Source organism: Oryzias latipes, chromosome 11 (assembly GCF_053564925.1).
Source record: "Oryzias latipes strain Hd-rR chromosome 11, Olatipes_Hd-rR_3.1".
Lineage (NCBI taxonomy): Eukaryota > Metazoa > Chordata > Actinopteri > Beloniformes > Adrianichthyidae > Oryzias > Oryzias latipes.
Window position 1 is genome coordinate 10,565,705 of NC_136247.1, and position 23,240 is coordinate 10,588,944.

The window sequence follows — 23,240 nt, forward strand, 5'->3', positions numbered from 1 at the left end:
TACTTTATCCGTTTCAAAACATACCCTTACCACCTCCAACTGGATTTTTCTCACAATTTCGGAAGCCATTTTATCTGAAATAATCAAAAGTCAAGACACTTTATTTACCCTATGAATGTGGAGGCTTAAAATACCTCTTCCCTCCTACATGTACTCAAATACAAGAAGTTATTGAAACAAATCAAACACCCAATTCTTAAAAATATGAGAAGAGTATGGAGTGGTGTATATACCGTAACTTTTTTTTAAATAACCAGGATGTATATCTCAATTTGGTCTGTACTGTATGTCCTGATATGGCAGATCCTACATTTAAGTTATGGAAACTTTTGACTCTCCAGGAACTGCAAATCAAATATAAATTGGATAGGAACCATTTCTTTAAATACCTTCAGCTCAAAAACTTTATAAGAACAAATCAAAATAACGTGTTACTATCATCAGATGGTGATCGGAAAGATGCATGTACTGGCTCATAATATATCTATAAATACTCACTTCAAATGGACTCATTTGAAGTGGTTGACAGGCATATATGTGACACCAGTAGATATCAACAAAAATATTATTACAATGTACCTGACATTTGCCCAGAATGTAGAGGAACATTGGTTCACTGTATATGGTATTATAGACATATCACGCTGTTGTGGGAAAAGATAAAGTATATCACAGAGAAAATTATTATTATTACTAAAAGAATAATACTAGACCCAAGGCCGTTTTTCTTTGGTTTATACGCAGAAAAGCACAACTACACAAATTCTGAGCAAAAATGTATAGACCTCTGAATACTTCCCACTAAACCAGTGTTTTTCAACCTTTTCTGAGCCACGGCACACTTTAACCTTAAAAAAAATCCCGCGGCACACCAGCATCCAAAAAAAAAAAAAAAAAAAGGGAAACTCAGTCTGTATTGATCTACAGCCCCTCCCTCCACAGTCTCACATGCATTTTTGAGATAATTGTTGCAGAAAAAGCTGGAAACTGCAGCTGTTTTTTTCTAAAAGATGCAATAAAAGTTAAGTTAGAAGATTTAAAAACAGTTTGAAGTGTGTTCGTTGGTTTCAAGACGTTTAACAACAGATCTTGTGCGTTGTCAATCTCACAACCCAATGCATCATGGGAGATGTAGTGCATAAAACGGCCGAAGATCGGTTTTCGGAGCTTCATTGTTTTGTTCACTTGTTCCACGGTCTGATACCGGACTCTGTGGAAAGCTACACCGCTAAAGACGAGCTTTAGCTGGTATTTCTGTTAGAACTGAGCAACTTTACGAGCTAAATCGGGACAAGGAAGTGAAGACTTTAACCACTTCTGATTGGTCAGACCGATGACATGTGATTAAGCTCCCCAAGAATGATTGGTGGAGACAGTTAAAGCAACGGGACTTTTCCAAAATACAGCCGGAGCTGCAGCTGAATCGTGGTAACGTCATTCTTATCAAAATGTCTTTAATACAATAAAATAAACGCAAAGAAAGAGTATTTTACGATCTTTTATATTCCTAACTCCTCAGTGTTTTATCAGGGCCTGTTTGGATGAACAGAGAGCTGAAATCCTGGCTGGAGATGGGAAATGTTGTTAAATCAGTTAATGAGGGCAATCTCCTACGGCACACTTGACCATCTCCCACGGCACACTAGTGTGCCGCGGCACACTGGTTGAAAAACACTGCACTAAACAGTATAATGCGTTATTTTGGAAGAAAGTTCACCTACGGAATATTACCCAGTGGACCCGACAGATGTTACGTGCTTTACCATCAGAAAGATTTACATATATATTGAACGGTAGACAACAAAAGTTTGAAAACGTTTGGAACCAATTTATTACGCATGTAAAGTACTTGAACCTACCGGAGGATACTACTAATGACTAAAAGAAGTGGACACTGTGGTTCCTAAACGTGGACATTTTTGAGTAATCACATTTGTATATTTTAAAACTGAAATCATAATATCTTTATTCACATTTGTTGTAGTTGCACTGTCTTACTAACTCAGTAAAAGGCACTCGTGTTTCCTTTTATTTTTTGTAAATGACATTGTTGAAATCATAATTAAAGATTTCTGGGGGGAAAATTAAGAAAAACTTGAAGCTTCAGTTTTTCATTTATTAATGCAAAATCAACCCTCAAAAGCAGCATTTTTCAAAAGTTGTAAATGTTTTAAACGGTTAAGAGGAAAAGCTCATCCATCAAACACGGCTGTGTTTCTTTTGTGTTTTGGGCTGCCAGTGAAACTGGCATTTATTGAGCTGTGTTGTGGAGTGGGAGAAGTAGTGATCAATCACCACACTCCTCAGATGCAAAGGAGGCAAAAACCTCGGCACACTCAGACTTACTCCACTCACAGAAATACTCATTACTTTATCAGAGTGGGCAGACAGATCCTCCAGATACTTCGACATCCATCAATGCTTCAGTACTTCCCTGAAACTTTGCTGTTTTAACTCAACACCTGCAGTTAGTGTTTACTTCTGAGTTTCAAGTCTTAACTTGAAAATGCTTTAGCCTCTGCAGAGCAATTTTGCATCACATGACTAAAACAGCCAATCGGATGTGAAAGCTGAAGCTGTAGCTTCTGTCACTTCTTCACAGCATTAATGCCTGACATGAAGCAGCGACATGAAGTGATGCAGGAAATGAGGCGCGGCAAAACCAGCAGCTGCCTCAGGATGACAAACGTGAACACCAAGGCCTGAGTCGACAAAATAAAAGTGATGTCATTTACAAAGCCTACAGGAAACTTGTCTAATTCTGATGCCGAAAAAGTTCCCAAAACCACCTATAGTTTATGTGTCTAAATTAGTTTTCACTTTGTTGTTTGAAAAATAATTAATACTGATAAAAGTATTTTAACATGCGAAAGGAAGCTGTATGTGGATGACAGCACGTTCCTATACATTTATTCCCGAAATAGTACTATATCACCAAAGCTATTAAGATTAATTAGAAACTAATCAAAGCAATGACACACAATACAGAGCAGATGCAGCTGCATGAAGACTAAAATCTGTTGTTTATCTTGAAGGAAATACTCTAATGATTGATTTTATTTCATTCTGTTTGACCTTCTCTGCTGTACAACAGCAGAACGTCTTGGCCATTTTGGCCAGAACCTCGCATTAATTTTTGCTACTACATTAAGATGTCTGATTGTGATCTTTGCGACTGTGAAGAAGAGCTGGAGCGCTGATGTTCTGTGCCAAAGATCTTCTGATTTCCTCCTAAAACAAAGAGTTGTGGCTCACAGTGATTAAATTGGGAAAGCGGCAATCATATATATGATTTTTTTGTGCTTTGAGTCTCGGAATGGAAATTAGGGTACTAACTATCTCCCCTAACACGTCCACAGAGTTTAATGAAATGCGTCTTACCTTGGAGGAGAAGACATGGCATGCACACAGACGTTTTGCTGCATCAGAAAGCCCATGCATGAAGGTTTCTGTTGGCTCATCAACAAAGTCCAGCTGCTTGTGGAGGTCTTTTGTCACAACAGCTGGGGAGTTGTGTATCGTTGGTTGAAGCTGAAAACATGAGTCACTTCTCCCTCTTTTTTTGACTTTAGAGAGGCGCTCAGGCAAACAAATTCACCGCTGAAAGAGAGACCAGAACGACCTCAGATTCCTCTTCCATTTCAGTGCCGAACATGGACCCATGTAGAAGTCAAAGCCGGGCCTTTGGAGGTATCTCACAGTCTTAGATGATTAACTCTCATGTTAAAAGAGTTCAGGGTTGGAGTAACAATAAACAAAATTGAAAAAAAAGTGTTCCAAAGACACGCCAACTATTATGCTAAATCTACTTACAGTACATTTTTTATTGTTTTTTTTTCATTATTTAATGCTAAAAAAAAGTTGTTAGTGGCAAGTTTTTCATTTGAAAACATCCCAGAATAAGTCATGTTGACTGTTACGGTTAGTTAATGCAGGCTCTGTGTTTAAATCTACATGGAGGTTCAATTTGTAGGGATAGGCACCACACCCACATTTCAAGAGGTCCGGTGGCATTGTGGCAGAATCTGTTATTTGTTTGTCTTACCAGAGCGCTTTCTGGTGTTGGGCAGTGGTAAAGGACCCAAGCAAGGTTTCAAGAAGACATTTGTAGTGCCTGAGCAGAAACACCAGAGGAATGTTTTCTGCATTTCCCGCCCCTGCAATTATCACCTATGAGTATGTTTTTCCTCCCCCCTTAGGTTGCTTAGGTGAAGCAATACATTTAATTCAATCAAATTAAAGGTAGGAGGGCTCAGTGTGTTCAGTTTGTATTAAAGACCTCAACACTGCCCAGGGCTCGGAAAGACTGTGTTGGGTGTGAGCTGCTCATTCTCTTGCATTTAGTTTCTTGTCATTTTTTTAAAAACTTAGTTTGAGTCCAAAAACTGAGTCAAAACAATTAATGGATTTTCATTTATGAATTTTGCCACAAAGACAGTTGTGCTTTCTCCTGCACCATCACATACCCTTCACCAGCAAACTGGCTCTAAAAGGTGGGCTCTAGATAAAGCTAATCAGAGACAACCTGCCTTCTCTGTGCTTGATTAAAAAACAAAGACAGACACAAACTGAAGAAGCAACAGCCGTATCGAAAGAACACAAAAATAACTTTGAATGACACAAATTTTCTCCATATTTACAGTTTCTGTGTTCTCCATTTTCTTCTTTAGACAGATGTATTAAACTGATTAAAGATTTCTTGCGTTGACTCAGCTCCAAATCTGTGAAAAAGGACGGGTTCTTCTGAAATGCCTCACTGGAACCAGCCAGGCAGCGAACTAGTTTTAGGTTATTTTTGCTGGAAAAGAGGAGCTTTCCATATTTTATCAACAGCAAACCAGTATATTTCAAATTCCTTTTTTAGAAATCTTTTAAAGCAGAAGCTGCTGATTTTGGAATTTTACTGTTTACTAGCACATGTTCACCACCTACAGTTGGAAGAGGTTTGGTGCGAAATGTCAAAGCGGTTCCACATTTTGTGAATTCAGGCTTTTTCTTTCACAGCTCTACTCTGATATATCATATACTTGGTGTCATTCTGGCTGAGCACAAGTCACAGTTCCAAATTTCTTCTCCATGATCCATTTTCAAACGGTTGACACGTCAATGAATTAAATGGGATGCCATCCATACGTCACTACCAAATCCAAGTCTCTACTTGGCTAAAAATTCTACCTGTTTTTAATTTTAATACACATTTAATGGCATTGTGTTTTGTACGTATAGAGCCTGAAAACGGTCATAGAAACCTTCGTCACAATGCGTGAATGTGAGAGATTTGAAACTCAGAAGCCGAAACGTGCACTTAAAAGACTTTTTATTGGAAGTGCCCATTTGAATGCGCAGTGCTGAGGGTGGTGTGCATGTAGCTTAAAAGTTTCTGTTAGTTTGAGTCCAGACACATCAGGAAGTATTCCTACTTGACAGTACTTGTGTCTCATTATTTTCACATTTGTCCTTTTTTTGTCCAAGCGTCCTTGGTCTTGAACTTTCCAGTGGATCAGAGTCAAACTCTTTTTCCACATCAACATCTGGGGGTGTACAAACTTTTTTTTTTAGTTCAAAACACGTGTTTTGTCTTTTCCCTAATAATGAATATGTGTTCATCCTTGAAAATTTTGTCTTACTACTTTTGTCATTTTACAATTTCTGCAAAGACACATGACCTCATCAGAACAGGCACCACAATGAAGTTTTTAATTAGTCCATCTGAGCTGTAGAAAAATCAGCAACTGTAACCAAATTCCAGTGCATAATTTGTATTTTTTTTTTCCATCTCCGGGGGGTCAGAACGGGGCCTTTAGATGTACCAGTAACAGCTGTCCTCAAGAGACACTTAAATGGAGGTTCTATGCAGAGGGAGAACTGAACCGTTTACATCTTCTCCATCTGGCATCTGCTCTAAAATCGTTTTAGTGTCTTCTTCTGCCAAATCGAAAATACCGCAGTGGATTTTGGTCTCCCTCTCCAAGTTTTTCTGTGTTTTTCCTGTAGTTTCTCTTGTAATAAATGTTCCAGTTGTGTTTGTAGACACAGACACCTGGACTGCTGCCGTCTGACGGCTCTCTACGTTTCTGCGGTCAAACCCGAACAAATCCCAGCTTTATGCTGCCTCCAGGTGTGATGCCACCTGCGCTGAGCTCTTCTCTCCTCGGCTCCTCGCAGAACTTGCCTTACCCCACAATTACTTCACTTGCAGCAGCCCCAATGTTTCAGAGGAGCTTCTGACTGGATCTTTTACTGGAGCTTTAAGCGATAAACGGAATTAAGGCAGTTTTCTCTGAGGAGCTGTGCAGATGGGATCAGAGCAAAGTTGCAATTAGTGACTTCTTAAGAATAGAAAGATCTGACACAAGAGCCTGAATGCTTTTATGGTATAGAGACTTAAAGGAAAAGAAATGCAGCTTTATAGAAAAGAGACAAATATGTCTGCACATCAGCTGCACCCCCTTGCATCATGAGAAACATTTCTGTTATCTGCTCACAGTCCGTATAGAAGAGCTGTGCACACAAGCTCTTAATGGCACACATCAGTATTTGTTCAAGAAACTCATTAAAAAAGCTAATAAAAGCTGCAGGAGGGAAACCAAAAAGACTTTAGCTATTTTTATATGCAACTTCCTAATCAAATATGAAACAAAACACCAAAGGTTTTAGGTGAAATTATGCTCTTTTTAAAAAAGTTCTATAAAACTGGGTAGTTTTCCTCCCAAAAAATTGAACCAGTTTTGACCCAACTGACTTTTCTTCGGCCATAGTAGTTTGTTTTAAACATAAAAACACAAATATTTCACACTAGTTGGTTATCAGGCATAAGTATGCGTGTGAACACTATCTGTTTTGTGTACATGTCGACAGGTGGACATTTTTGCAGCTAGCAGGTGTGTTTATAACATTTGAGTGTGTGTGTGGACAGGCCCCGCCCTTTTTGTACTGCATTTGAACCTTACCATAATGATTAACAACCAGTAAACTTGTTGCTGTATGCTGCTTCATGGTCTTATCCCCCTTCCCCTCCTATTATCACCCCCTACCCCCCCCTCTCTCTAGCTTCCCTCTCTCTTCTTCCCCTCTTTCCTTTTCCGTCCGGTCCAACACCAAAGATTTTCAGACATGATTGAAATTAATAAAGTTTGGCCTCAATTACAAAAGGGGTTTATTCAGACATACCTTTGGTTTGTCAGAAGATTAATAACCCCTCTTGTTAAAGCAAAATATGTCCAACACAAGAGGCCCTCAGCTCTCGTCTGTCTGCCCAGCTGTTGGACAGGACAAGTTAAAAAAAAAAAAAAAAAAAAAAAAAAAAACATAAAAACACTTTATTAATGAAAATAAAACATTATTGAGGTATTACGTTAAGGGGAAAGAAAAAAAAACTGTTGTCCAAAGAAAATATACACACGACTCTTCACAGCATCCAAATGAGTATTTAACAAAGCATCAGTTATTCCAAATATTCTAATTATTTCATTAAACTTACTTTTCTGGGCCATAATATTTTAGTTTAATGCCTAAGCCACAACTGCCCTCACAAACCTGTATGAGACACACCTAAAGAAATTTTAAGTTGGTAGTCTGCTTGGTGAGCCTGCGGAGAAAATATTTGTGTGCATTTTATTGCCTCTCGTCTCTACGACCCTCCACTGACTCAGGCAACCCAAAAACATAGTACACGTAAAAGTCCAACCCCCAAACGGGTGCATGTGACTAATGCCTAACTGTTAAAACCTTTTAGGTTGTGACTTCTAACAGCTACTAACATGCAAATGTCTTTGTCAGACCAAGGGGTTGGTGGGCTGCATTTTTTAAATATTTTTTGCAGCCACATCAATTGCTGCTGTTCTTTTCCCCACAAAAACTTCTTTCGTGGCCTTTCACATTGTAGCCACATTCTCATAATGTTGTAATTAAAAAAAAACTTGTTAATACAGTTGATTGGTCAGTCATGTCCGCTTTGCCTCAGACTCCATCTGCCACACGTCAATCCTGAGCAACAGTTCCCTCCCCGCTCCCTAAATATTAAAAAACTGTATAGTGCGAGACAAGCTAGTGCTCTAAGCAATCCAGACACCATGCTCACTACTTTTTTCTCCTACAACAGCAAACATGACATCACAGATTTCACAATTCAATTTATTTCAATTTTATTTGTATAGCCCAAATTCACGACAACAGTCGTCTCGATGGGCTTCGTATAGGTGATTGAAAAAGTAAAACACAAAATCAAAAAGGATCATGAATACATAGAATTAAATAGGAAAATACTAAATTGAATTAACAAACTGACTAAACTAAACTGGACATCCCTGCCCTTAGACCCCCCTTTGCGGTAAGGAAGAACTCCTAAAAAAACAGATTCCGGAAAAAATGAAGAAACCTCAGGGGTGCCCACATGAAGGAGGGATCCTCCCCCAGGACGGACAGGCGATTTACCAGAACTCTTAGAGAAGAATTAACTTATCTAACTCTACAACTACATATTTAAAGTTCAGCAGACGAGCTTCATCCAGTTGGGGGGGACAGTCGGGGGCGCGAGTCAAGCCGAAGACAGGATCCACAGCCAGGTGTAGAAGCTGCAGTAAAGGCGAGCCAGAGACGAGGTACATGGTCAGGTTCAGGAGCACGGATGAGCCAACTGGAATCTGGAAGCACTCCCACTCACCCAAAGGGGAGAGGGAAAAGAGGGACAATACATGAATCGCACTGCACCAAACAGAGGCATGGAGAACTAAATGATGAATAATGATCAAGAATAGAGGAGAGAGGAGGGTAGAAGTAGAAGTTTCGGTTTTATTTGCACCTTAGACATGTAGGGTCCTTGGTAGGGGGGGTGCTTGGACATCACTGCAAGCAAGCAGCAGATGTCCTCCTGGCACCCTACCCGCCAATTTTAACCGCACCTTAGACATTTAGGGCCCCTTGGTGTGGAGGGTGAGGGGACATCACTGTGAGTAATCAGGAGATGTCCCCTTAGTGCCCTACTCGCCAATTTTAACTGCACCCCCCTTAGTACACACACCCCTCCCCCTTCAATATATACATTCAAACATAAACACACACACATGCACACAAACACCCTCTCAAACACCCATACACGCACACACATTTTACAAGGAAGGTGGGACCTGGGTCCATCTGTCCCCTACCCCTTCCCTGGTGGGGGGTGCGGGCCCCTTGGCGATGGCGGCCGTGTCCCTTGGGTGCCGGCTCCCTGGGCCCGGCGGTGCTCTCTCCGCGCGGTGGGGGGGTTCATATTACACCTGAGCCGGGGGTGTTCGTGTCCCTGGGGGGTGGGTCCTGGTCCTTGCCCCTGGGCGCTGGGCCCCGCCAAACTTCCAACATGGCCGAGCCTGGTCGGGCCATATTTATAACACCCCTTGTGGGCCGCCCTTTTTTCCCCGGGGTTCCCCCCTCCTGGGCGGGGGCGGCGGGCCCCTGCCTTGCTCCTACCTGGACCAACCGTGGGCCGGGTGGGTGGCTGCCTGGAGTGCGGAGCGGGTCTCCCTTGGGGGGTCCTGGCTCGTACCTGGGGTCGGGGCGGGGGGATGCCCGGAACTCCTGGGTGGTGGTGGGGTGCTCGTCTGGGGCTGTGGGCGTCCCTCTCCGGTGGGGCCCTGCGTTGGGCTCTTCCGGCGCGGCGGGGGGCTGCTTTCCTGGCTGGGCTGGGGCGGCGCTCTCTTTCCCTCTGCGCCTCCCTGCTCTCTGGCTCTGGGGGCCTCGCGGCGGTCCTGCTGGCCCTGGCCTGGGTGGCGGTCTTGGTCGCCCGGGGGGCGGTTGTTCCCTGCCTGTTCCCGTGTGGCGTTGGGGGAATTCCGGCTGCCGCTGCTGCTGCGGCGGGGGTCTGGGTGTGGGGGTGGCTGGGCGCTCCTCCTCCTTCTTTTCACATTCCACCATCCATTTTAGAAGAACATAAACACTCACTTGAGCACAGGTGTTAGCTCACCTTTGCACTAATAGTTTGCATGATTGAATAAATGAAAGATTTCACACTAGTTGGTTTAAAGGCATAGGTATGCGTTCGTGAACACTATCTGTTTTGTGTGCATGTTGATATGTGGACATTTTTGTGGCTAGCAGGTGTGTTGATAATATTTGAGTGTGTGTGAACAGGCCCCGCCCTTTCTGTACTACATTTGAACCGTACCGTAACGATAAACAACCAGTAAACCTGTCTGCTCTATGCTGCTTCATGGTCTTACCCCCCTTCCCCTCCTATTATCACCCTCCTACCCCCCCTCTCTCTAACGTCCCTCTCTCTTCTTCCCCTCTTTCCTTTTCCGTCCGGTCCAACACCAAAGATTTTCAAACATGATTGAAATTAATAAAGTTTGGCCTCAATTACAAAAGGGGTTTATTCATACATACCTTTGGTTTGTCTGAAGATGAATAACCCCTCTTGTTAAAATAAAATATGTCCAACACAAGAGGCCCTCAGCTCTCATCTGTTTGCCTAGCTGTTGGACAGGACAAGTTAAAAAAAAAAAAAAAAAAAGAAGTAGAAGAGAAAAGAGGACAGAACCCCGGAGCACCATAGTTACCCCAGCTTCAACTTCTAGCAGCCTACTAAAAACTAATTGTTATTGTTATTAAGTTTAATTTAAACACATTAACATTAAGTTAAATAATCTCTGAATACTAACTAGTCTGACAATAAGCCTGTGCAAAGAGGAATGTTTTCAGTCTCACTTTGAATGTAGAAACTGAGTCGGCCTCTCTTACATGAGCTGGGAGCTTATTCCATGAAACAGGGGCTTGGTGACTAAACGCTCTACCTCCAACTGTACTTTTACTAATTCTAGGAACCACAAGCAGTCCTGCAATTTGGGAGTGAAGTGTTCTGTTTGGATGGTAAGGGGACTATGAGGTCCTTAATACAGGACGGGGCCATTCCATGTAAGGTCTTATAGGTTAACAGGAGGATTTTAAACTTGATTCTAGAATCAACTGGGAGCCAGTGAAGTAAAGCTAACACAGGAGTGATGTGATCTCTTCTGCTAGTTCCTGCTAACAATCTAGCTGCTTTTTTCTGAATAAGATGGAGACTTCTGGACACTTCACAAAGTGAAAACCCAAAAAGTACGAGCATTTTACACAGACCATGACTCCACTGTGTTCTGATGACGAAATCTTGAATGTTGTTTTTTTTTTCACAAAGAAACGAAAATACATTTTATTTACATAAAAAATGTTTAAACATGGTATATGTTTGCCAATCTGAGCATTGATGGCCACTGGTTTCTCACTGAGACTTCTGGGAAATTTCTGGGGCACTCGATTTGGTATTGTGGATTCAGACATCACTACAAAATGGCAAATACACTGTATAGTGCACATAGTAGTGAGCAGTGAAGCAGTTTGGACACAACCTTTGTTAACTTCCTGGAGAAGCAGTTTAAACTACATTCGTTGGGGCAGTTTAAAATAATTGATTGAATGATTAATGGATATGTCACTCAAATAATCTTGCCCCTCCCAGACACACACAAACACAGACACATATATAGGAATAAAGAGGACTTTGTTTACCCCTTTATTTTCATGTGGCGCACACATGTGAATTTTAAAATAACACCACAAAACAACTAAATATTTTAATGTAGTGTATAATTTGTATGTGTGTTGCTCTCATGTGGGGATTATCTGTCGATAAAAGAGGCTTCTCACATCAACTATGTATCCAGGAAACTTCAAAAGGCATGCATGAGATCACATAAAAGAGAAGAGGGCAGAATGAAACCCAGAGATACGTCAGTGTTCCTTTTTAATAGTGTGGTACTGGACATAAACAATACATTTTGTAGATTTAAATGCTTTTTGTCATTGCACTTTGTAGTGTGTGTGACACTGAACATTATATTTATTCATAAATATTGATTAGTCTTTGTATGAATGTATGAATGCTGATCGAATTGTTTTGTGCATTATTCTTGCTTTAATTGCTTGAAATAAACCATTTCAAAATCAAATCAAATCAAAATATCACATGACACACTATACCTTCCACTCAGTCTCCCTGATAACTTTACCTGTAGCTGTCCAGTCTTCTGGAAGAACATCATCATCTTCCAAAATTCAGTTTAAACTCCTCTCTAAAAGCCATTCACTTTTCCTTTTTTTAACTTTCACCTTTGTTCTGCACTTTTCCCTCACCACCAAAGTCATTCTACACACCATCATCCTATGCTGTCTGGCTAAACTCTCTTTTCACACTCTTTACAGGCCTTGATCTCTGAGAACACATTTTACACAATATGTAATAAGCTTGTGTGCTCCTCCCTCCATGCTTACATTTCACCTTCTGCTTCTCCCAACAACAAAAATGTGTTAATCACTGCCATTTCCATGCTTTTGGCAAAGCCTACCACCAGCTGTCCTTCTCTATTTCTTTTCCGAACAACAAAGTTCCCCACCATTTCCTCTTCATCTCTGTTTCCTTTACTTACAGTACATGTCTGTTAAAGTATGGGTCAATCACCACTTTACCCTCAAATCCTGGATCCCCTCATCTTTCTCCCTTTGTAATCTCTTGTTTCTTTAGCTCACATCTTACCAGTGGAGCATAACTCTTGCAACATTTAACATCACACCTTCACCTTTATCTGTGCTGTTTCTTGTTCTAATCTCCAGTCCATCAATTTGAAGATTTAATTCTGGGGTTTAGTGTTTGACAATTGCTGTGAAAGTCTGCAATGCAAAACTTGCAGATAAAGTAAATAATCCACAACAGAGGTGAAGCAGTTGACGTTTCTAGCAAATCTAATAACGAACCTGCACCACAGCTTTGTGGCATGTTTTTGCTGATTATCATCCTTCTCAGTGGAGATTGTGATCCAAAGATAAGTTAGATTTGGAAGCTGATCACTTTAGTCACCAGCAGTGCCTGCAAATACCCATTAAATACTTTCATATGAATGTACAATCTTCTAAACCTGTTTTAAAAAGAAACTTGTACCTTCCATTTACCAGAAATGTATTTTATTGTCTCTGTGGAGCTGCGACTGAGATCAGTCCACATTTAAGCAGTCTGTGGTTACATTTTCATGCCAGATAATTTCAACAGCAGATGTGTGCTTGGCAGAGCAGTCATCAGCTACCTGCTGCTGCCAAAAGACAGCATGCTAGTGTATCCCAGAGAGCTGGGCTGCAGCGCTGCTCCGCATCAGAGCTGGAAACACTTGGAAGGCAGTTAAATGGGATTGCAAAGGGGGAAGGGGGTTCTCTGTCACTAATAACACCATCACCGCTTCCCAAATGCCTCCTCAATCCTGTGATTAGTGTCCAACACAAAGCAAGACAGTAATGTGAGCGATGCCTCAGGCGGGAAGCTGTCACAGCTCAGCATCTCTGCCCTGCAGAACCCCCTCTTTTTCCTGACTGTTAGCTTGTATTTATGCACAATGAGATGTCTGAAGTCCAGGGACGCTACAGAATTGTGATATTAATTCTTTCAATTCTTTAAGGGACAATGTAGAGTAAATAAATATTCTATGAAGCATGTTTGGGGACGGTGGGAGGAAGCTAGAGTCCCCGGAGAAAACCCACACATGCACGAGAAGAGCATGCAAACTCCACACAGAGAGGTCCCCTGTTGGTGTTCGGTTTTGAGTCCCCCAGCCGGGGCTTGAGCTGGGGGGCATTCTTGCTGTGAGGCAAGAGTGCTAACCACTGCTCCACCCTGCAGCCCAGTGTTACGGCTGTGGCCGTATTTGGTTCTGTTTATTCTGTGTAATTGATTTGAATCAGAGTGGGACTTGTGTTCTTTGTGGATCTTTGTGTTTGTTTGTCTGTGTGATTATTTTCAGGTGTGCGGAAAAGGGTGTGGCCTCCTGGACCAGAGCTGGCGGAGGCAGCCTTAAAAGCACCACTTGGACCTCCAGACCATGAGAAGCAGCAACAGTCTCCATTGCAGCAACAGGCTCCATTGCAGCAACAGGCTCCATTGCAGCAACAGTCTCCATTGCAGCAACAGTCTCCATTGCAGCCTGGCCCTCTTCTCCATTTTGTTTTGTAATTCACCACCAGGGGCCTGTTTCAGAAAGGAGGTTCGACCAACTCTGAGGTTGAACTTGAACTCTGAGTTGGTCAATCGGGAGATTAACAACTCTGAGTTTTCTGTTTCAGAGAAGCTGATCCGAGTTAGGTCAATCAACTCTGAGTGGACTGATTCGGAGGTGAGCGTGAGCACCGCGACTATAAGAAGCCATTATCAATGGAGCGCAGATATCACGAGTCACCATGGCAACCGTGAAAAAAAGAGGTCTGCATATTTTTCGCCAGCTGAACTTGACGTGCTGCTGCAGAGTTACAGTGAATATGAACACATATTCCGGAAGAAAAGCAACACCGCTGCATCTGCAAAACAGAGACAGTTAGCGTAGGAAAACATAGCTGCTCAAGTTAATGCCTAAGTTTGCATTTAAATCATTGTTATAAAATATTGACTGTAATAACTTTTTAAATAGCGTAAGGAGTGAAATAAAAAATGGGGATATTTAGGTGTACTTTTGAAGTGTTATTCCTGGTGTAAATGCATGAAATGCTGCATAGTATACATAAATTGTGTTTCCATAAAATAATTGTTACATTAATCTAATTCAATGTCCCTGATTTCATTTTCACGTAGATGCAATCCTGCAGGAATTAAAATAACATGGCAGCAGTTAAAAGTGAAAAAGAAATCGAGTCTTCTCAAAATCCTCATACGAGGTAAATATAATTCTCTATGAATTAATGCAGCCTCCTCGTCTATTGGGTCCTCCAAAAAAGGACAAGCCATTCTTTCACTTAGACCGTCTCTGTGTGACGGAAATGTGGGCAATGAAGGTAAAGTGAAAAATACGTCGTTCGTCTTTAAAAAGGGGAGGGGACCGGCAGAAACTTCGAGTTTGGAGAATAAAACCTGCTCCCGACCAGGTTAGGTTCACAGCATAAGTAACCATGGATACAGACTCCGAGTAGAAGTTACCTCTCTCTCAGAAACGGGTTTGACTTACTCTGCTTTCTCTGGTTTAACAAACCTCCCATTCTGAAACGGAAAACCCAGGGTTTCCCTGATTTCAGGGTTAATGCACTCAGAGTTTACACTTAACCTCCTTTCTGAAACAGGCCCCCGTTTAGTTGTGTTGCACTATGTGCTGTGGTTTTGTCCATGCCCACTCTGTTTAGTCTTTTGTTTTGTAGTTATGTTAAGTGAAGCTGTAGGGGTGAACTGCCATTTTCTTTAGTACTTGTTTTCTCCTGTTTTTGTTAGGTTAGGGAGGTTAGTGTTTGTCTTTGTTTTCCATTTTCCTTTGTACAGGTAAGAAAACAAGATTTCAGTTAGTTGGGGTTTTGTTTGTTATTTTGAGCATGGTTCAACCTGAAGGCCTTTTTGCTTCACTTTTAGTTCTTGTTGGTGGTTGTTTATTTATTGGTAAATAAATTTGTTGTACTTAGGTATGGAGACATTTGTTTGGTGTTTTTGTTGATTTTAAACTTAGGTAGCCGAAAACTTTACTTTTTTATGTTATGCCCCACTAGGTACCCCTAGACACAGAAGGGGGCGTAACACCCAGATACTACTTGTTCTTTGTTCACCGAGCATACCGCCCTTTGTTATGTCCAAATAACTCCATTTTAGTTCCATCAGTCCACACCACCTTTTTCCAAAATGAAGCTGGCTTATCCAAATGTGCTTTGGTATACCTCAAGTGACTCTGTTTGTGGCATGTGTGCAGAAAAGGCTTCTTCCGCATTACTCTTCCATACAGCATCTCCTTGTGCAAAGTGCGCTGGATGGTTGAACGATGCACAGTGACACCATCTGCAGCCAGATCACATTGTAGGTCTTTGGAGCTCGTCTGTGGGTTGAGTTTGATTGTTCTCCCCATCCTTCGCCTCTGCCTATGTGAGATTTTTCTGGGCCGGACACTCCGGGCCTTTGCTTGAACTGTGCCTGTGGTCTTCCATTTTCTCACTATATTCCTCACAGTGGAAAATGACAGCTGAAATCTCTTAGCAAGCTTTTTCTATCCTTCAACTAAACTATGATCTTGAACAATCTTTGTTTTGAGGTCATCTGACAGCTAGATTGAGGTTCCCATGTTGATATTCTTCAGAGAAGATGCAAAGAGGAGAAAAACTTCCTCTTGGCCACCTTAAATATCTCTTCTCATGATTGGCTTCACATGTGTATGTAGGTCAAGGGTCAATGAGCTTATAAAACATATTTTGTGTTCCAATAATTATTGCCAAAGGTAGTCAAATCAATAAAACAACAGGGGTGCCCAAATTTACGCACCTGCCTATTTTTGTAGAAGTAAGTATTAAATCCAATAAACTTCATTTCACTTCTCAAATATCACCGTGTTCATCTGCTAAATGATATATTTAACTGAAATTGATGATCCGAACAATCAATGATTTATGAAGAAAAACCTTGAAAATGATCAGCGGTGCCCAAACTTTCTCATACCACTGTATCTTCAGAATTGGTTAATTTTAAGCAGTTGATTGAAAGGGAGTGGGAAAAAGCTCATTTACATTTCACCATTTTATTATTTTTATATAATAGCTGCTAAAGACAATCATTTTATTATTCACAGAATAAAATTGAATTACAGTAAATATATAACACTGATGCAGTGTCTGATTCTAGTTTTTTTTTTTTTTTTTTGCTTCTCATTTTGACAGAGATCACCTCATTAAATCTTTGGTTGAGCTTTTTATGCCAAAAATCCTTTGTGACTATCAGACTTTAGTACCTGAGGCTCAAACCTGTAACCTGCTGAATATGTGGCTGTTGTTTTTCTCCTCCTGACGCAGAGAGCTTTTTTCCTACCTTTGGTTCTGCTATTCTCTTTGGTCCATGGAAAGTCTGTCATCATTCAAACTGAAGTGAACCGCACCAGGGATTCATCTTCAAGTACACAGACAAATGCTTTCAAGAAGATCAAAATTCTCTTGTTTGGTCCAAACCAGAGTTCAGAAGGGCTTTCACACCCGCCAAAATAAGAGGACCATCAGAAGAAACCATATCTGGATCAGGCCAGGACCAAACTTCTCAGGATGAAAACTCTTACTAGCAGTCAAGGAGCAGAAAACAGAGCAAGCAGAGGTAAATATCTGGTTTCTTCCTTAATATAGGCTCATATAGACATAAGAGAAAGTTTTGTTGTCCACGTCCCTGTAACCACACAAACAACATCACTTGAGTTTCTGGTTTCTAACAGGTGCAGAGTTGTCATTAGGAGAGCATCCCTTTTGTTCAGGTCTGTTTAATTAGATTAATTTTTAATTATTCTTTTTTTTTTTTGGTTGATTTCTAGTACATTCTTAGGTATTGTTACTTTGGTAGGTTTAAACTTTTTCTGTGACCACCTGTTATTTTTCCAAAGGTAAATTTGGGCTTTTTTGCGAAAGCCTGTTTGTCCTCAAGAAGAGATGCATCTTTTTTTTTTCTGGTGGCTCATTGGTTTACATTTAGGTCATTACACACATTTGGATTCAATTCATGCCCACATGAACTAAATTTAAATGGACTATATCTTAATTTAACTTTAAGCAACACTTTTATCTAAAAAACTGATTTATCCCTTTGTGCAATTACATACAATTTACACTTTTATGTCCTAAAATGAATTACTTTTTTATTTTGTCATTTTTTTGAGAAAGTGTTTGTACTGTAAATCCAGTTATTGGCCATACAAAGGAGAGAAAATATTAGGATTAAGGAATGCATTTTTACCAAAAAATGCTGATTTTCTGACAACTGCGGCACAAAACTCATTATGCAAATCCTAGTTTTCTCCATATATGCTTCCAAGTTAAATGACAGACACTTACTTTGTCTTAAAGAGTCCAAAGTTGTTGGAAAAAACTTCATATAAAGGTAAACCGAAGATTTGCTCCTGTCCAAAATATGTTTTTAAAGTAATTCAAAAAGCAAAACAAAAGGTTTGAAAAGGTGAATGTTTTAGGTTAAGTCTAAATAATTGAAAAATAAGTTGCACATGCTTGGAAGCCAAGTAAAATGTCTGGTTTCTGCTGATTGTTTAAAGTTAGAATGACCTTTTCAGCTGAAAGTTTGCTGAAGTTCCTAAATTTCAAGGAGCACAAAGCATTTGATGGATTTAAAGCTTTTCCCGTTCATTTTCAACACCAACCACACAGCTTCATACTTTGAAAAATCCATAAGGCCAAAAGTACAAGTAAGAATCTCCTGACAGAGCAGAATGTTTTGTGTTTTATATTCTGTTTACATCCCTCCAGCTCCCACAAATACAATGATGTGAGGCTTTGGATAAAGTGGAGGGTTCAGAGCAGGAGAGGGAAGTCGAAGGGCTGTGAGATGTTCTCCACACCAAAGTACAAGTGCAGCTGCCATCACAGCAGGTTTAGGTTTTACAGAATCAGAGCACGTCCATTATAGTATAACAGCTTCTTCCAGAACACTGCCACTTCATAAGCCCCCGTCTTCTTCACACTGTTAAATATTTTTACTCTAAGAGCAAATTTGCTGAGTGCTAATGATATTTAAACAGCGACATTGCTCTTGCCTCCAAGCTGCTTTAGCTCAGGCTTGCCACGAAACAGATGAAGCAGAAGCACTGACCGTGAGCTGTGGCAGAAGCCCAACACTGTGGCAGATTCTGCTTCGCTAACCATGGAGGAAAAACAAAGATGGAGCTAATGTGTCTTGACATCTCCCTCCTCACCCGTCCATCTGCTGCGCAGCTGTGAGGAAGTTTCCAGTGTTCAGTCAGGCAACACCAGAGACCTGTTTCTGCACAGGCTCAGCTCCAAGAGCAGCAACAGGAGCAAAGGTCTGTGTGCTTCAACCAGGCACTCGTAAACAGGCACCAGAGAGGACCTGTTGGATTACATGGACATCTCCATCCTGTAGATTTGAAGATTCAAAAGGCAAATAACTGATTTTGGTCAAACATAAGCACTCATCTCAATGGTTATAATGCTGACCTAATTACAAAAAATGAACAATTTATTTTAAATATCTTTGTTTTTCAGAACTAATTGGGCTAGATCATCTCTGACATCACCCAAATAGCAGAAATGAAGCCTGAGGTGTGATGGCCTCATTGGCCAGAGTTGGCTCCACCCACCTCAGTTGCCAAAACCAGCAACAGGGCTGGACAAAGTAGAACTGAAAGCTCTGTTGGCTCCCCCCATGGGTTTAGCTACCTGCCAATTATCCCACAATCCCACAAATTTAAAATATAATTATACTAGAATTGATTTAAAAAAAGCTGTCAGTGTTGGTATTCCAACGTGTTTCCCTTTAGGTACAAAACATGCTGATGTCACTGAAGAATTAGGGGTAAAAAGCTATTCTGTTTTTTCCTTAGTGCATCACATTAATGTCAACATGAATTCATCTCCTTTTATCACTATATAATGTTATCAAAAGAGAGCAGAGTGTCCCTGTGTTTTCCAGGTGCAGGGGACATGCAAGGCAGCCAGATGTTTGGGGGCCCAGGCCTGTAGGGGCCCCCCAAATACTGAACTGTTACCATCACAGTAACAAAGCAGATGGTTTACAAGGACTGTGACAACACAGCACAAAACTCATTTTCTGTCTCTAGCAAAGATCCATTTCTATAAATTAAAAGGAACATCAATGATATTTGCAGAAAAAAGTGTGTAAAAGTGGAAATCGTAAAGGTAATCGTAAAGTTCAGATGACACAGTTCAAGTTATCATTTAAGCATGATGATGCTAAAATAGAATGTGAGCAAAAAAAGAGCAGGAATAAATGAAACCGTCCGTAATCACATGAAAGGAAGACTAACAGATCAAATTCCTTATTTAAAACTAATTCATTGCTGATAACTTAAATAAAGTTAAACTTCAAAAACAAAAAGAGTTTATGTTACAGTGCCTACTGTAGGATAGCACATGGGTTAAATATATCACCGGAGCATTAAAGAGTAAATCAAAAGTTTCTGAGCTTCTGTGTTCTCTGCTGTTGGATCAATGTCCTGTTTTCCTTCTTTCAACAGATGCACATCACAGATAAACAGATAACACACATACAATAATTTATTAAACATTCTGTTGTGTCTCTGTTAATCCATTTGTCATCCAAAGTTTTTCACCCTGTTTTCAACACATGTTAAGAATAGTTATGATCATAGCCTTACTAAAAAGCAAAAATCAAACGACATCATCCAGTCAGCGATGCCTACCTTTTCTGAGTTTCTGTGTTTCATTTTTTAAAGTGTGATTTCTGGACATTCAATTGAATTTAAATTTATTTACTATTTGTTTATTTTAATTTCCACAAAATATCAAAAACAAAAGATCTTGCACACGTTTTTTTTATTTTTATTTTAGTTTTACAAGAGAAATGAAAGGGAAAAGAAGAAAACATGTTTTACTTCCCATTTTACATGTCTTGGATTAGTCAGACTAATTTAAATAAAAAAATGGTTAAAGGTTAAAAAAATTATGAAATAAAATGGGGAAAAAAAAGTGTTTTCCGAAACGTTTCGTTTTTATTGCATTTCACTTTTTCTGTAATTGTCTGATTGCTAAAACCAATCTGTATGTATGTTATGTAAGTATGTTATTGTACAACTTTATTACATTTTATTATTATCATTATTATTGTGTTTTTGTTTCTGAAATTTGGTTTTGATTTCTAAAATGTATTATTATTTTTATTATTACATTTTTTAATTATTTGTTTTCCTTTTTTTATTTGTTGTGTTGTGATCTTTAATATGGTGTTGGTGTGATTTGCACTTCCAGGCCACCGTAGTCTCTGATGATAGTCTCTTGGAGACATAAATATCACTCATTTCGATTGTACACTTTGTAAGCTTTGCACCTTGTTGAATCATTGACTCTGCGTTTACCCATCGGTCTGCCGTTTGTTTTGACAATCATGATACGAAATTCATATTTAAAGCAAAACATGTAAAATTGGTTTTACTTTTTAGTTTACAGTTTCACTTTCTTACGTTCTAATGACGACAGAGCAAACGTTTCGGTGAAAACCTTTTAAAAATGTTGAATGAAAAGCACAACTTCCCCTAAATGTCTTTTTCTTGCCTGTTGGTCTTATTTTCAGCTTCCTTGCTTCATCACCTCTTAGGCCTGATCTAGATTTGAATTGCTTTCTAGTTGTTTTTTCCTTTGAAATTCTACTTCTTATGATCTCCAGGGAAAATATTCTGTCATCAAACTCTATATTTTTTTTCCTCTTCTTTTGTCCTGAATGAAACGCCTCCTTTCAACATAGACCTTGGAGCAAACTTGCAATCCAGCCTTGAATTGAGTGGTTCGGTTGCACTTTAGCCCCCTATCCAACACCATTTGACGAAACACCATGAAAACATTCTCCCATGTCTCCATTAGCTGCAGCTGAGCCTATTTGTGAAACATGCTGAACTTGGTCATGGAAGTCTGACGTTTCTTATCTTTGACAGTTTTTCCAAGCATTTCCTTTAGCAGAAATAATATTCCTCCGCTGTTAAAACCACAAACATGAAAGCCAAACCAACAAACATCTCCTCCTTCACTACAGTCACAAACTTCCTCTGAGGTCTTCCTATATTGACTTCTTTCCTTGTAGCTCCAACCTCAGCATCATTTTATTCCCTTAATAAAATATTTTCCTGCTGTCTCATTCTAATTTTTTTTTTTTACAATTTAATCCCAACAAAATGCTTACTTTATTTGTACAGCGAGGTTTTCTCCAATTCATCTTTTGCTTGATAAATTTGAAAGGATTTATACTTCATTCATGATCTTCACCTTGATAGGTGAATGTCACTGCCACTGATGGAAAATGCTTTTTTAGAGCAAATAGGCGACATATTAAAATAATCACGCATTGATTATTAACAGTATTACCTTTTCTGGATGGTGAGCTCTGTTCAGTTTCCAAGTAAGAGTATGCATTGATGACGGGAGCCGAGTCTGTGATGTTGCTTCTGTGTCGGCCCCTCTTAGCCTTGACTGGGCTTTAAAACAGTCTTTTGAGAAGTGGAGGAAGGTGAATGGTTGGCCCATCTCTCTCTGTAAAAGGGAGTTCACTCCTCCATGTAGAGCAGTGTTTTTCAACCAGTGTGCCGCGGCACACTAGTGTGCCGTGGGAGATGGTCAAGTGCGCCGTGGAGAAATTGCCCTCATTAACTGATCTAAAAACATTTTCCATCTCCAGGAAATCAGCTCTTTGTTCATCCAAACAGGCCCTGATAAAACACTGAGTAGTTAGGAATATAAAAGATCTTAAAATTACTTTTTCTTTGTGTTTATTTAATTCTATTAAAGACATTTTGATAAAAATCACGGTACCGCGATTTAGCTGCAGCTATAACTGTGTAAGGACAAGTCCCGCCCTTTAAACTGTCTCCGCCAATCATTCTTGAAGGCTTAATCACATGTCATCAGTCTGACCAATCAGAAGTGCTTAAAGTCTTCTCTTCCTTGTTCTTAATTCTGCTGATAAAGTCGCTCAGTTCTAACAAATATACCAGCTAAAGACGAGCTTTAGCTGGTGGTTCATCTCTTAGAAAAAAACAGCCGCAACTTCCTGCTTTTTCTGCCACAATTATCACAAAAATTCACGTGAGATTGCGGGGGGGGGGGCGCTGTCGATCAATACAGACCATGAATTTCTGCTTTTTTTTTTTTGGATGCTGGTGTGCCGCGGGATTTTTTTTCAGGGTTAAAGTGTGCCGTGGCTCAAAAAAGGTTGAAAAACACTGATGTAGAGAACGTGACATTCACTGGCTTTGATGCTTTTGCTGGTTGGAGTTCTGCATCATCAGCTTGTTTTATAATTTTTTTATCTTTTGATCTATTTTTAAAGTGTTGCTGGTGTTGATGATGGCATTTTTACCCCCCCCCCCCCCCCCCCCCCAAAAAAAAAGTGTTGTTTTATAGGATTATAGTTTCTGAAGAGCAGCAGCTCATTAGAAATTCACCTCCAAGTTGTGGGCGGGACTGTTGGCGTAAAGCAACCCCCGCCTGCGCCCGTCTCCCCATTGCAGGGAGCTTGTGGCCCACTCAGCATATTTTCTGTCACAAAAAAGCCATTTTTCAAACAGCATATTTTCATCTGCTCCTGATTCACAGAGATTTGAATAAAGGTTTATTCAAAAACCTGAAAACCTGAAAGAAGCTTTTTTATGTCCTGACAGAGAATGATTCCAAATATGACCAAATTCCAGCTCAGCCAATCAGAAGCATGGTAGTCACGCTGGTCAAGTTGTGCTACTGAAGCTCTGCAGCAG

At 40.2% G+C, this 23,240-nt stretch overlaps 1 long non-coding RNA gene across 1 annotated transcript; it reads left to right on the forward strand.

Annotated features, from left to right (window-relative positions):
- Nucleotides 1-1,295: 1,295 nt before the first annotated feature.
- Nucleotides 1,296-20,278, forward strand: LOC144995596 (uncharacterized). Its single transcript, XR_013659139.1, has 4 exons — nt 1,296-1,428; nt 3,360-3,486; nt 3,573-3,690; nt 4,049-20,278. It is a non-coding gene; the product is annotated as an uncharacterized LOC144995596 (long non-coding RNA).
- Nucleotides 20,279-23,240: the final 2,962 nt, after the last annotated feature.